General features: G+C 42.2%; 1 pseudogene; it reads left to right on the top strand.

Annotated features, from left to right (window-relative positions):
- Positions 1–5,760: 5,760 nt before the first annotated feature.
- LOC109737015 (uncharacterized) lies at positions 5,761–10,866 on the top strand (annotated as a pseudogene).
- The last annotated feature ends 4,744 nt before the right edge of the window (positions 10,867–15,610 follow it).

Raw genomic sequence — 15,610 nt, 5'->3', positions numbered from 1 at the left:
CTAGAATTTAAAAACCAGGTATCTCAATGTTTGCGGCCGAGTGATGGTGGCAGGGTGTTTGACATTCATTCCCATTTCTTGCACGGGACCTAAGCATGCACCCAAGGACACAGATTTGATTTTTCAACCAATTTATATGCACTGGAGCATGTGCATGTAGTTCAAATTTGAATTATGCACATAAAGTGCCTAGAAAACCCATTTAATGTATAAAAATGTACAAAATAACCCCAAAAAATTCCAAAATTTAACACAACACTCCTGTTGTTCTATGTTGACACTGTAACCAGGTGTGCTGTAGTCTCCTTTGTGTACCAAAATTGTGCAATGACGTGGATGACCACTATAACCAGGGAAATTTGAACCAAAACTTTTGACGTTCAAACTCATCACACATGGATTAAGCTATCTGAATCATTTGTGATGTTCACATATCGTACACAGTTCCGAATAAAGGACCGTGTCTGATGACACTTTGCGCGCCAGTTTTTTCGCTGAACCGATTCCAAATTTTCGGCTTCCGTGGAAATATCTACCTCCCCGCCCCCTCCCCCTTACCAAAAGCCACACTTCCCCTATTTCCGCCTTCCTTTCCAAGCTGAAATCTTCACTCCTTGCTTGCAGCGCCGCCTCCTCATCGGCGACCCTCCTTCACGCTGCTCGGCCTCGTTTATCCAGGCAGGTAATCCACACCCGACCCCCATCGTCCTCCTCCTTCCACATCCCACATGCCCCGCCCACCGGCGCAACACCTTCCACCCAAATCACCGACCCCTCCACCAAATAAGCACCGCCCTAAGCCATGGTGCATGCAGTATAGTCAGGATCTCAAGGAGCATTTGGCAGCGGAGAAGCAAATCGCGGCCGCACGCGCGGATGAGGTCGCGATGGCTGCCATTCGTGCCGACCCCCAGATCTGGGAGGAGCACCTCGCCGTCGAGGCCATCATCGATGCCTCGTGCGTTGACGCCGCGACGCGGTTGGCTACTTTAAATGACAGTTCATGGCATTTTCTCGAGGCCACCCTCGGTGCCTTCGACGAAGACTACGAGGTGTTTTCTTAGCGTGCATGTGCTTACCTCATCTCGAGAGCCAGCAGGTTGGTGCCCAGAGCGGCTCAGGCAACTTACCAGTATGACGAGGGCACCCACGATGCGGAGGCCTTGCCCTCTTCCATGTCCAAGGAGCCAATCGTCATCGATATCTCCGACAATGAGGAGTAGCTTGTCTTATTAGGTCACTATAAGGACCCATGCTTAGTTTGCTAGCTACTGCCTTTCCTTAACAAATCTAGTGAATTGTGCTATCTACTTTTAACATGCAATCTTTTGCTCTAGTGTATATGTTCTATATGTCGTGCAATGTGGTGCTCACTTATTAACTGTTGGTGAATTAGTTGTCGTGTTCAGTTAAATGTTTGGTTCAATTCTGCAAATGTGATGTTAAATTCTTCAGGGTGCAATTTTGTATTGTCTTCCATGTGAGAAATAAATCGAATTTTTCTTTACAAAATACATGAGAAACAAATACAATTGCTATATTTCAAAGTAGTCAAGCATGCTTGGTTTGGTTAACTGTCTGATCTTGTAGTATGTTATACATTGTGCAATGTGGTGCTGAGTTAACGTTTGGTTCATTTGTTGTGGTGTTTAGTCAACTGTTTGGTTCAATTCTGCAATGCGATATTCAATTGTTTTGGGTGCATTCTGTTATTGTATACCATGTGAGAAATAAATCAAATATGGCTGTACTAAATACATGAGAAACAAATACAATTTCCATATTTCCAAGTTGTTAAGCATGCTTGGTTTGGTTAACTGTCTGATCTTCTATTAGGAGTATGTTATATTGTGCAATGTGGTGCTCAGTTAATGTTTGTTCATTTGTTGTGGTGTTTAGTTGACTGCTTGGTACAATTTTGCAATGCGATGTTCAATTGTTGTGGGTTCGTTCTGTTATTGTATACCATGTGAGAAATAAATTGAATTTGATTGTACTAAAGACATGAGAAACAAATACAATTGCTGTATTTCCGAGTTGTTAAGCATGCTTGGTTTGGTTAACTGTCTGATCTTCTATTAGGAGTATGTTATATTGTGCAAGGTGGTGCTCAGCTAATGTTTGGTTCATTTGTTGTGGTGTTTAGTTAACTGCTTGGTTCAATTCTGCAACGCGATGTCCAATTGTCGTGGGTAGAAATTTGTATTGTTGTGCATGTGAGGAATAAATCGAATTTGGCTGTGATAACCCACAAGTATAGGGGATCAATTGTAGCCTCTTTCGATAAGAAAGAGTGTCGAACCCAACGAGGAGCTAAAGGTAGAACAAATATTCCCTCAAGTTCTATCGACCACCGATACATCTCTATGCACGCTTGACGTTCGCTTTACCTAGAACAAGTATGAAACAAGAAGTACTTTGTAGGTGTGATAGGATAGGTTTGCAAGATAATAAAGAGCACGTAAATAAAATCTAGGGGCTGTTTGGATAAAGACACAACTAAGTTAGTATTAATAGAGAGCTTTTGTCAACAAGAAAGTTATTTGTCCCTAGGCAAGCGATAACAAGTATTGGTAATCATTCTTGTAATTTTATATGAGGGAGAGGCATGAGCTAACATACTTTCTCTACTTCGATCATATGCACTTATGATTGGAACTCTAGCCAGCATCTGCAACTACTAAAGATCATTAAGGTCGTGAAACCCAACCATAGCATTAAGTATCAAGTCCTCTTTACTCCCATACGTCATACCCCAGTTACTCGGGTTTAAGATTCTGTCACTCTCGCAACCCACCATAAGCGAACCATGAACATATTGCAACACCCTATAGCGAGGGCCCCTCACGTTTGCGCGAGAACGGAGGGCACCGTAGGATAGCACCATAAATAAAATATACAATCATACAACCAAGATCATGATTAACCCACAGGACAAAACGAATCTACTCAAACATCATAGGATAACCATAGATCATTGAGAAATAATATATGGAGTTGAGCACCATGTTTAGGTAGAGATTACAGCGGGGGGAAGAGGTGTTACACCGCTGCATAGAGGGGGAGAAAGTTGGTGTTGACGGTAGCAAGATTGTTGATGTAGATCGCCGTCCTGATCGTTGCCACGGTGGCACTCCAGCGCCACCGAGAGAGAGCCCCCCTCCTTCTTCTTCTTCCTTGGCCTCCCCCTAGATGGGAGGAGAGTTCCCCCTCTAGTCCATGGTCTCCATAGCGGCAGAGGGACGGGAGCCCCTCTGAGATTGGATCTCCCTCTCTGTTCTCTTCTGTTTCTCGTTCTTCAGATCTGGCCGAAAACCGTTTCTTATATTCCGGGAGATCCGTAACTCCGATTGCGCTGAGATTTTAACATGATTTTTTTCTGGATATAAGCTTCCTTGCGCCCGAAGTAGAGCTCCAACCGATGTTCGAGGAGGGCACAACCCACCACCATGCGCCAGGGGCCTCTGGCGCGCCCTGGTGTCTTGTGGGTTTTGTGGGCCTCCGTTTGCGGTGATTCCAACTCCCAAAAATCACATATATTCCAAAATAATTCTCCGTGAAATTTTATTGCATTTGGACTTCGGTTGATATGGATACTCTGCAATACAAAAAACATGCAGAAAACAGGAACTGGCACTGGGCACTAGATAAATAGGTTAGTCCAATAAATCATATAAAAAGTTGCCAAAAGTATGTAAAACTTGTATAATATTGGCATGAAACAATCAAAAATTATAGATACGACGGAGACGTATCAGGCTGCACTTAATACATGAGAAACCTATACAAGTGTTGTATTTCCTAGTTCTTAATCGTGCTTGGTTTGGATAAATGGGTTTTCCATGTGGCTTGAATTAATCTGATGAATATGCAATGTGCTTATTTTTCATCAACATATTTTACTGATAGCGTGCGAACCCTTACTTAACCTGATGACTAACTACCTTATATGTGTTGCAGGGAAACAATGGGAAGCATTGAGGTTTACAATCGAGGTTAGCATGTGCATGGTCCATTGTCTAATAGCACATTATTGTGCAATTGCAGGAACCATTCTAATATTTAGGTTTTTAACAATTTAGTCTTGCACATGTAGGTCCTACTGTCAGAGGTTTTGACCCACTGTTCGACCCTTTTTGCATATGGGGAAATGAGTTGTCCATGAATATCAGTCAAGTCAAGAAACTTAGAAAGATTGTTAGGATAAAGAAATTAGTGATAAAAAACAACAAGATCTTTGTCTGCACAATGAAGAATACATCAGTTTACTATAGGATGGTACTAACTATTATACCTTGCCTTTTTATTCCTATGCCCTATTTCCAATATAGAGAAGATATTTGTGCACATCCTTGTTTTCAGGCCTTTCCAAAGCAATTCACTAATGATTACCTCTCAAACCACATGTATGCTCAGGAGGCGAGGAAGGTATTCATACAACACCCATGGTTCAATATTGAATTGTTCCTGAAGAGGATGAAGGATGGACGGTCAATCTTCCACAGGCACTGGCCTAAAGTTGCAAAGACCTTCAACATCAATGAAGGCTCAATATTCGCCTTCTGCTTCAGCAGTTTTCCAGATGAGATACATCTATCTATGTACCGTCTATGATGCTAATTTTGAAAGGTTATAGATGTTGCATGTGAAACTTGGTGCCGGTGCAGTTGTGTAATGGGGTAGCTGAGTGCTGAAGCTATATGATGTTGTACTTTTATGTATTTCAATTATGAAAATGAAATATATTAATAATAGGATAATTAGCCTGCTAACTAGGTTTTTCTATTGCAAACGGTTATTGAGAAAACACCGTGGGCGACGATGTCAGGCAACGCACACAGTTTCTAGGAATAAACCGTGTTGGATTAATGAACAATCACACATGACATCCTCTTGAAAACTGTTTCTGATGGACAGCCTTTGCCACATAGTTTCCTCTATGCACCATGTGTGATGCATTCAATAATGCAAACGATAAAATTGTTAATACCGTATGCAATGGAAACGCTATCACAAACGATTTAATGGGGAAAATTGTGTGTGATGTACCTACGAACATAAACGTTTTCCTTGGAGCGACTGTGGGATGTATATACGAATGGAAACGTTTAGCGGGGACGGACTGTGTGGGATGTACTGACGACCGGAAATGATTTTGCCTGTATAATTGTATTTTTTAGTATTACTGTACGTATAACCGTATTTGATCGCTCGTCGGTCGCACACGACCTCATTTTGCCGAGCGTGTGTGCCAGGAGGGCATATCCTTGACGGTTTCTGGGTCATGTGGGAAGGACCCCCTATCGCCAAAACTCACTAGGCCACGGTTCCCAATGCCGTCACGGAAAGGAGTTAAAAAACCGTTTGTATAGCACCTCACTGTACTAGTGACGGAAGATTGCAAAGTCTCCAATAAGAGGGGAAAGTGCCCTCTCAGATAATGTACGAAATTGCATTCATAACCGGTAAAATAATTTCATGTCTGCTTTTTCATAGAGCCTGTGGTAGGCAATCCTGTTTGGGTTGGTTTGTTGATGTTCTCTTTGTTTAACATGTACCCTTTGATTGCGGATGAGGTGTTGAAGAAGGAGGCCTAAGAATGCCCCAAATGTAGGAAGGAGTGCAATTGCAGCGTGTGCTGGTGAGCAATCTGAAGCTAATGCTTGCCATAGGGGATTTCAGATTTTTGTTCTTATTGATGGATCTCTTTATCTGGTTTTATTTGGCAGAAATAGGAAAGGGGAGGCGCCGACAGGGCGAATGGTCCATGCTACCAATAGGCCGAAGGTTAACCTAGTGTGAACTAAGAACAATGATGCTCTCAGGGATGAAATAGTTGTACCAAGGGGTACTCTCGTGACTTGCCTTGCAAGGATAGAGCTGCAGTTGGAGATGTTGGTGCTCCTACTCAATTTCTAGAGTTTTGTCACTCATTTGGCGTGGTAATTATGGAAATCAAATAGTAATATGTTTTACTTAACATTTTGTGTTGCATTGGATAATTGATACATCTACTCCTCATTTCTAAATCTGGTTTGCTTTAGCTAGTTATGGTTATTTAGGTTCTCTGAGAATGTTCTCGAGCTAAAAAGTATGTTGTTTTATTATTACTTCTGTCTTGTTAACACAAAATAGATCATCAACTTGAGGGGCATATTGTTTATGATTTCTTGCTTTATAATCTAACAAAAGTTTACTTACAGTTTATTTTATAATCTGGTACCAAACTTGGTATATGTTTCCATAAATAAAAAGTTTAACTGTTTTTAGCTGCCTGCTCGCTTTTAGAGACCTTTTCTTCTGTATTATAAATAGAATAATGTACCAAATGATGTAAGTAGATCTGCAAAATAAGGAAGGGGCAACTAGAACAAACTCTCAAAGACTTAACTCAACTTGAAGAGGTGTCTTCAGTTGTTGCTGACTTCACATAAAGTTGTTGTCGGTCAGAGAAAATTGCAAAGATATATAAGTATACTCCAAACTGCTATTTCCTTGTTGTTTTGCCTATTGATGTCTACTACACAACTTGTTCTTGTAGACTTGTGTTGGGCCTCCAAGTGCAGAGTTTTGTAGGACAATACCAATTTTCCCTCAAGTGGATGACCTAAGGTTTATCAATCCATGGGAGGTGTAGGATTAAGATGGTCTCTCTCAAACAACTCTGCAACCAAATAATAAAAAGTCTCTTGTGTCTCCAACACACCAAATACAATGGGAATTTGTATAGGTGCACTAGTTTGGCAAAGAGATTGTAATAAAATCGTAGTAATGATAGTAGATATTGATTTTTGTGATAGGAACAAAAAAATAGCAAGGTATCAAGTAACAAAAGTGAGCACGAACGGTATTGCAATGCTTGAAAATAAGGCCTAGGGTCCGTACTTCCGCTAGTGCAATCTCTCAACAATGCTAATTGGATCATATAACCACCCCTCAACGTGCGATTAAGAATCACTCCAAAGTTCCTGTCTAGCGGAGAACATAAGAAGAAATTTGTTTGTAGCTATTCTTTCCGATCGATCTATCCAAGAGTTCGTACAAAAATAACACCAAGTTATTCTTTCTGATCAATCTATCAAGAGTTCGTACTAAAATAACACTAAGTTATTCTTTCCGATCGATCTATCAAGAGTTCGTACAAAAATAACACCAAAGCAAATTCGGATTCATAGTACTCAATCCAACACAAAGAACCTCCAAGAGTGCCCCAAGATTTCTACCAGAGAAACAAAATACGAGAATGTGCATCAACCCCTATGCATCGATTACCCCAATGTCACCTCAGGAATCCACGAGTTTAGTGCCAAAACATATCCCAAGTGAATCAGTATAATACCCCATTGTCACTATGGGTATTCATATGCAAGACATATATTAAGTGCTTTCAAATCCATAAAAGTATTCAATCCGATAAGAATGAAATCTCAAAGGGAAAACTCAATTCATCACAACAAGATAGAGAGGGGAAAACACCATATGATCCAACTATATTAACAAAGCCCGCGATACATCAAGATCGTGCCATCTCAAGAACATGAGAGAGAGAGATTAAACACATAGCTACTGGTACAAACCCTCTGCCCTGAGAGTCTACTACTCCCTCCTTATCACGGTGGCCGCCAGGGTGATGAAGATGGACACCAGTGATGATTTCCCCCTCCGGCAAAGTGCCGGAACGGGGTATAGATTGTTTTTTCGTGGCTACAGAGGCTTGCGACGGCGGAACTTCTGATCTAGGGTTACCCCGAGGGTTTTTGGAATATTTGGCAATTTATAGGGCGAACAGGCGATGCGGGAGGCCACCGAGGTGGGCATAACCCACCTAGGCGCCTGGGCCCCCAGGGGCACCCTGGTGGGTTGTGCCCCCCTTGGGGCTCCCCTTTGGCACTTCTTTGGCCCACTGGATGTCTTCGGGTCCAAAAAAATCTCCTAAAAGTTTCGCTGTGTTAGGACTCCATTTGGTATTGATTTCCTGCGATGTAAAAAACAAGCAAAAAATACCAACTGGCACTAGGCACTATGTCAATAGGTTAGTCCCAAAAAATGATATAAAGTTTCTATAAAATGATTGTAAAACATCCAATAATGATAATATATTAGCATGAATACTTCATAAATTATAGATACGTTGGAGACGTATCACCCATGTGATCAATAACTGGGTAAATGAGGTTATTTTTTCTTAGCCCTTTTGAGTATCCAAGACATGGAGATGAATGGATAAGAAAAGTCGGCGAGTACATCACTTTGATGTTACATACAAAAGATTTCACCCTTCGCTGCTTAAATTAGGGGTATCAGGATACAAAAATTTGAACCCTTCTCGTAAGCTGGAGGTGCTGAATTGTGTGTGTGATGATGCATTATCTTTTGAATAAGTATAGGGTATCATATTTGCTAGAGTAGTTCTCTTCACTATTGTCAAATTAATTATCTTGTTACTTTGTTCAGAAAGTTGAGAACTTGGATGACATTAAAGATAGAGAATGTGTGGCGAGAGAATAATCAAAGTTGCAACTAGAAAGGTATTTATCTTGGGAAGTTCCTTTTTTGTGTTCAAGTCACTTGGTTGACATTAATGATCATAGGTTTGGTGTTGTGTCATAGCAAAATGAGCTAGCAAGAAGATATAATGACATGGCTAAAACAATGGAAGGAGGAGAAACTGCTAGCAATGAGGAAGCTAAAAATATCCTTTCTCAAATAAAGGGAGCACAAGAAGTCAACTAGGCAGTACGGAATGGTCTATGGCAGTATGGCTTAATATATCTTCATTTACTGTGTTCAATTTAATTAGCTTGGTTCATCTATTCAGTTCTAACTCTGTTTGATATCTTTCACTTTTGTTTATTATATTATTTGATATCGCCTATAGTAGACCATTCAAAAGTGAAAGATATCAAACAGACTTAGAACTGCACAGATGAACCAAGCTAAACAAATTGAACGCAGGCAATCAAGATATATCAAGCCATACTGCACAGACCATTCCGTACTACCTGCTTGACTTCTTCTGTGCTTCCTTTATTTGAGAAAGGATATTATTAGCTTCCTCATTGCTAGCAGTTTCTCCTCCTTCCATTGTTTTAGCCATGTCGTTATATCTTCCTTTTAGCTCCTTTTCATGGAAACAAGACAAAACCTATGATCATTAATGTCAACCAAGTGACTTGACCATAAAAAAGGAACTTGCCAAGATAAACACTTTTCTGGTTGTAGCTTTGATTTTTTTTCTGGCCACACATACTCTATCAATAATGTCAATCCAGGTCCCCAACTTTCTAAACAAAGTAACAAGATAATTAATATGACAGTAGTGAAGTGAACTACTCCAGCAAATATGATAGCATGTACTTACTCAGAAGATAATGCCTCATCACACGGACAATACAACACCTCGAACTTACAAGAAGGGTTCAAATTTTTATATCCTGATACCCCCCGATTTAAGAAGGGAAAGGTGAAACCTTCTATATGTAATACCAAAGTGACATACTCGCCGACTTTTCTTATCCATTCATCTCCATGTTTTGGATACATGAAAGGGCTAAGAAAAAATAACCTCATCTACCGAGTTACTGAATGCATGGGAAAAACAACAAGGTAATAGTAGTTTGGAGTATACTTACATACCTTTTCCATTTTCTATGATATACAACAACTTTATGTGAAGGGCAGCAACAACTGAAGAGACCTCTTCAAATAGAGTTAAGTCTCTAAGAGTTTCTTCTTGGTGCGACTTCCTTATTTTGTAGATCTGCTTACATCAATTGGTACATTATTCTCTCTATAATACAAAAGATAAGGTCTCTAGAAGTAAGCAGGCAGCTAAGAACAATTAATCATTTTAATTTAGGGAAACATATACCAATTTTGGTGCTAGATTATAAAATAAACTAGAAATAAACTTTCATTAGATTATAAATTGAGAAATAAAAAACAATATACCCCTCAAGTCGATGATCTATTTTGTATTAACAAGACAAAAGCAATAAGAAAACAACATATTTTTTAGCTCAACAACATTCTCACACAACATAACTAACCATAGCTAGAAATGGGGACTAGATGCATCAATGACACAATGCAAAAGGAAATGGTACATAAAACGTATTACTATTTGCTTTCCATAATTACCTCGCCAAATGAGTGTCAGAACTCTAGAAATTGAATAGGAGCACCAACATCTTCAAATTACAGCTCTATACCTGCAAGACAAGTCACGAGAATACCCTTGGGTACGACTATTTCACCCTTGAGAGCATCATTTCTCTTAGTTCACCCCAGGTTGACCATCGGCCTCTTATCAGCACAGACCATTCTCCCCGTTGGCACCTCCACTTTCCCAGTTCTACCAAATAAAATTAGATGAAGAGATCCGTCACAAGAACAAAAATATGAAATCCCCCATGGCAAGCATCAGCTTCAGATTGCTCACTAGCCCATGCCGCAGTTGCACTCCTTCCTACATTTGGGGCATTTACAGGCCTCCTTCTTAAACACCTCATCCGCAATCAAAGGGTACCTATTAAACAAGCAGGACATCAACAAACAAACCCAAACATGATTGCCTACCACAGGCTCTATGGAAAATTAGAGAGGAGATTATTTTACCTGTTACGAATGCAATTCTTGCATTATCTGAGAGGGCAATTGCCCCACTTATTGGACCCTTTACAATCTTCCATGACCCCTATTTTACTTCATATGATTCCAGTCCAGACCAACATGTGTGCACCACATGTATTTCCTACCAGGTCACAAAACTGAAATTATCTAAGGCCATATTTTGTCAGAATCATATGTTATCTACACAGCAGTATAGATGATTTCCAACTGGACTTAACATAAATAAGGCATGCCGTCGTCATGCTAATGATACAAAAAAAATAGCAGGAGTTTAACTATGGTCTTGTGTAGCCAATTTGCACAAGATAATATAGAAATGCACGACAGGATAAAAGCCATATGCGTTCATACTCACCAAATCTTTCAAGGCATGGATACACGCTCAAATATAGCTCAAAATTTACCAAGTTAACATGATCAGCTAAATATGAAATCCAAGCATTGTCATAATCTTATTTGTCCATAACTGCCCATCATTTCAAGCCACAAATTATGTCTTCTAAATGCCCTAAATTACCATAGGAAAGACTTAAAGCCCGAAACCGGTAGAACTGGCAGTTGCAGCAAGAAGAATAGGTCAAGGAATAACTCGTGGGGAATACCTTGTAGAGAAACCCATCTAGGGCCGAGCTTGTAGTTACTATCCAAATGGTTCTTGGGGATGACCATCTCGCCAACCAAGATCGCCTGCAACTTGCTCCAGTCCACTTTCTCTGGGTATGGCGGATACCCCGGCTTCCTATGAGACAGAAACAAAATAAAAGATCTTAACGTGATCTATGATCTCATGAGCAGATAGCTAACATGCTTTTTATAGGAAGGGCAGGCTGGAAGAACCTGTGGGCCTGGATGATGGATCCACCGGAGAGGAAGACGGTGAAGGCACCCCTCTTCGACGCGGTGGTGAGGGCGGCTTTGTTGGTGGGCATCATGGCGGAGGCAGGGAGGATGACATGTGGCGTGCGCGTGAAGGGGACAGGAAAGGGGGTTCCTGACCGTGAAGCGGGCCACGAGCAGTGACAGGCGAGGAGGATGGGATCTGCTGCCTCAGCCTACCGCACCGAATAGGAGCAGCGAGCGCGGAGTAGTCGCCAGATCCACCGACGTCACGGACGTACGCGCCGACGTCAGGAGCATCCGAGTCAAACAGAAGCACGGGAGCTGTGCATAGGGCACAGAGGCCAGCGGGAGGGAACGCAGAGGGCGTCGATCTGGTGGGCGGTGAAGGGAGAGATGGAGGCTGGCGGCGGGGAAAAAGAGAGCGACGGTGAGGAGCGTACGGGGTTGGGAAATAGGGTTGGTTTGTTTGAGGGAGGGATTTTATAGCTGTTGGCCTTACTGGGCTGCTCAAGTACGGCTAGATCTTGGGTTTAGAAATTTTTGAGCCATAAGGTTTTGTGCAGTTGTATACATATTTTTATTTCATTTTGATATAGTGTTGTTGTTGGAAACACTTTATTTAATTAGGAGTTGGCATTGTTAGAAAAGTTGGCAACATTGAAAAATCAATCACGTCAAGTGGAATATAGTAGATTAATGTATCATGTCAATTCGAGATAATATGGAAAACCAACACAAAGTGTCATCATAGGTGGCGGGGTGGCTGAACTGGAAAAGGTTTCTACATGCAACACGGTACATTATAATGTTCATGTCAAAATTACATATTTTTGCATTGTTGTATGTTATTATTGAAGTGAAATGATCCCTTTATTCCCGTGTCTTCGACTATTATACTCAAATTTGATTTCACGTGTTAGATGAAGTTTAACTATTTATTGGATATAGTTCAAATGTGAACTACATGTATCTCAAATAATGTTTCTAAAAATAGAATTCATTTTAAGAAATTGTGTAAAAGTTGTCGTATCCATAAATACAAAATAATTCAAAACATTTGTTCGGACATTCAAATATCTACATACATCTTGAATGATTTTTCTCTATTACAAAATCTAAATAAGGTATATAAATTATGAAATTAGCATGGGCACATGTATTTTTATTTTGGCACCTTTATTATATTTTATAGACATTTATGATAGAAAATAGGTAATCTTAAAAAAATGAATTCATTCGTTATTTATCTAATATTTTTGCATTTATAGATGTAAGACAATCTGCTCTCTAGCACTTGCCTTTTCTCCCGCATGACAAAAAGGGAAGGGGGCGCCACCCCCTCCTACCTTCTCCCTAGCGCCAAACAAGGAAAGGGGGGCCCATAGGGCAGGCGCCCAAGGGGGCGGTCGGTCACCTTGGGGCGCACCCTCGCTGCCTCCCCTCCCCCACCTATATATATGAGAGGGAGGGGGCGCACAACCCACGACAATCTCTTAACCGTGTGCGGCGCCCCTCTCGACAGCTTCATCCTCCGTCTAGTTTTTCCGAGTGTGTCGGATTTCGGGTTCCGGCAAAACCCTTGAGGTTCGAACTCTGGGGTGCGCACGAAGATCTCTCCTCCCCCTAGCTCACGCCCTCACCGTGATCTCAAAGCTCAGTGCGTCGAACTCACAGAACAAGAGACATAAGATTTATACTGGTTCGGGCCACCGATGTGGTGTAATACCCTACTCTAGTGTGGTGTGGTGGATTACCTCTCGGGCTGAGGATGAACAGTTACAAGGGAAGAATAGCCTCCTGAGGAGAGGTGCTCTTTGTGCTTGGTGAGCTTGTGTGGATGAGGATGATCTGAATGGCTCCCGATCAGTTGCCTCCTACTGTGGTGGCTAGTCCTATTTATAGAGGCCCTGGTCCTCTCCCCAAATGTTAGGCAGGAAGGGACCCAAAACGGCCAAATTCGAAGGGGGAAAACCAATACAAGTTATCCTGACTAAAGGTGGTCTTCGCCTGCCAAAGGCTTTGGTGGTGACGCCGTCTTGGGCTCCACAGTGACCTCCGTCCTGCCGTCCTGCTGGTCTTGGTCTCATTGCACTGATATGGAAACCTTTGCCTGATGCCTCGTGAATCCTCGCCTGCGCTTGCCTCTTTAGCACCAAAGAGGAAACGAGGACACTGTGCGTGCTGGCACCCGCCCGGTGCCCGCCTGGCCATGGTCGTCATGGCTTGCGTCACAGAAACCTCGTGAGGTGCCCCTTGCCTTGATCTCTCCACCCCACGCGAGCCAGCCTGGTGATGCCGCCCCCGAGGACGTCTTGCGTCGTCCGCCTCGCGAGGCTTGGCCCCTCGCGAGGGTCTTGAGTGTTTGCTGATGAAGATGGGCCGTACAGGGCCACTGCTGGAGCCGCGTCATGGGCCGCAGGCAGGCAAGTCTGGGGACCCCCATTCCCAGGACGCCGACAGAGTGCACGGCAAAGCCCTGCGGGAACAAGTTCACCACCACCGTCACCGCGCTGTCATGCTCCCGGAACCCATCTACTGCTTCGTCCGCCATGCTGGATCAAGGAGGCGAGGACGTCATCGAGCTGAACATGTGCTGAACGCGGAGGTGTCGTACGTTCGGTACTGGATCGGTTGGATCACGAAGGTGTTCGAATAAATCAACCGCGTTGATAAATGCTTCCGCTTTATGGTCTACGAGGGTACATAGACATACTCTCCCCTCTCGTAGCTATGCATCTCCATGGATAGATCTTGCGTGTGCGTAGAATCTTTTTTGTTTTCCATGCAATGTTACCCAACTGTGCCATCCGAGCCAGGTCTATGCGTAGATGATATGCATGAGTAGAACACAAAGGAGTTGTGGGTGGTGATGGTCATATTGCTCACCACCAACGTCTTATTTTGATTCGGTGGCATTGTTGGATGAAGCAGCCCGGGCCAACCTTACATGTCCACGCACATGAGACCGGTTCCAGCGACTAACATGCAACTTGTTTTGCATAAAGGTGGCTAGCGGGTGATTGTTTCTCCTACTATAGTTGAATCGAATTTGACTACGGTCGGTCCTTGAAGAAGGTTAAAACAGCAAACTTGATAATCACCATTGTGGTTTTGTGTAGGTAAGAACGGTTCTTGCTAGAAGCCCGTAGCAGCCACGTAAAACATGCAACAACAAAGTAGAGGACGTCTAACTTGTTTTTGCAGGGCATGTTGTGATGTAATATGGTCAACACGTGATGTGATATACGTTATTGCATGAGATGACCATGTTTTGTAATATCGACAACCGACAAGAGCCTTAGGGTTGTCTCTTAATTATTGTATGAAATGCAAGCACCATGTAATTGCTTTACTTTATCGCTATGCGTTAGCAATAGTTGTAGAAGCAATAGTTGGCAAGGTGACCCTGACGCAACGATGGAGATCAAGGTGTCGACCCGGTCACATTGGAGATCATGACGATGCTTTGGAGATGGAGATCAAAAGCACAAGATGATGATGGCCATATCATGTCACATATTTTGATAGCATGTGATGTTTATCCTTTATGCATCTTATTTTGCTTAGAACGATGGTAGCATTATAAGATGATCCCTTCACTAAATTTCAAGATAAAAGTGTTCTCCCTGAGTATCCACCATTGCCAAAGTTCGTCGTTTTGAAGCACCTCGTGAGGATCGAGTGTGATAGACTCTACGTTCACACACAACGGGTGTAAGACAATTTTGCACATGCAGAATACTTGGGTTAAAATTGATGAGCCTAGCATGTACAGACATGGTCTCGGAACACTGGAGACTGAAAGGTCGAACGTGAGTCATATAATAGATATAATCAACATAGAGATGTTCACCATTGAAGACTACCCCATCTCACGTGATGATCGGACACGGGTTAGTTGATTTGGATCATGTATCACTTAGATAACTTGAGGGGTGTTAATTTAAGTGGGAGTTCATTAGTAATTTGATAAATTGAACTTAATTTATCTTGAACTTAGTCTTAATAGTATTTGCATATCTATGTTGTAGATCAATGGCCCGTGCTACCGTCCCCCTGAATTTTAATGCGTTCCTAGAGAAAGCTAAGTTGAAAGATGATGGTAGCCACTACACGAACCAGGTCCATAACTTGAGGA

This window comes from Aegilops tauschii, chromosome 2 (genome assembly GCF_002575655.3).
Source record: "Aegilops tauschii subsp. strangulata cultivar AL8/78 chromosome 2, Aet v6.0, whole genome shotgun sequence".
NCBI classification, from domain to species: Eukaryota; Viridiplantae; Streptophyta; class Magnoliopsida; order Poales; family Poaceae; genus Aegilops; species Aegilops tauschii.
Note: the sequence above shows the minus strand (reverse complement) of the source record. Positions and strands in the feature narration are given on the sequence as shown.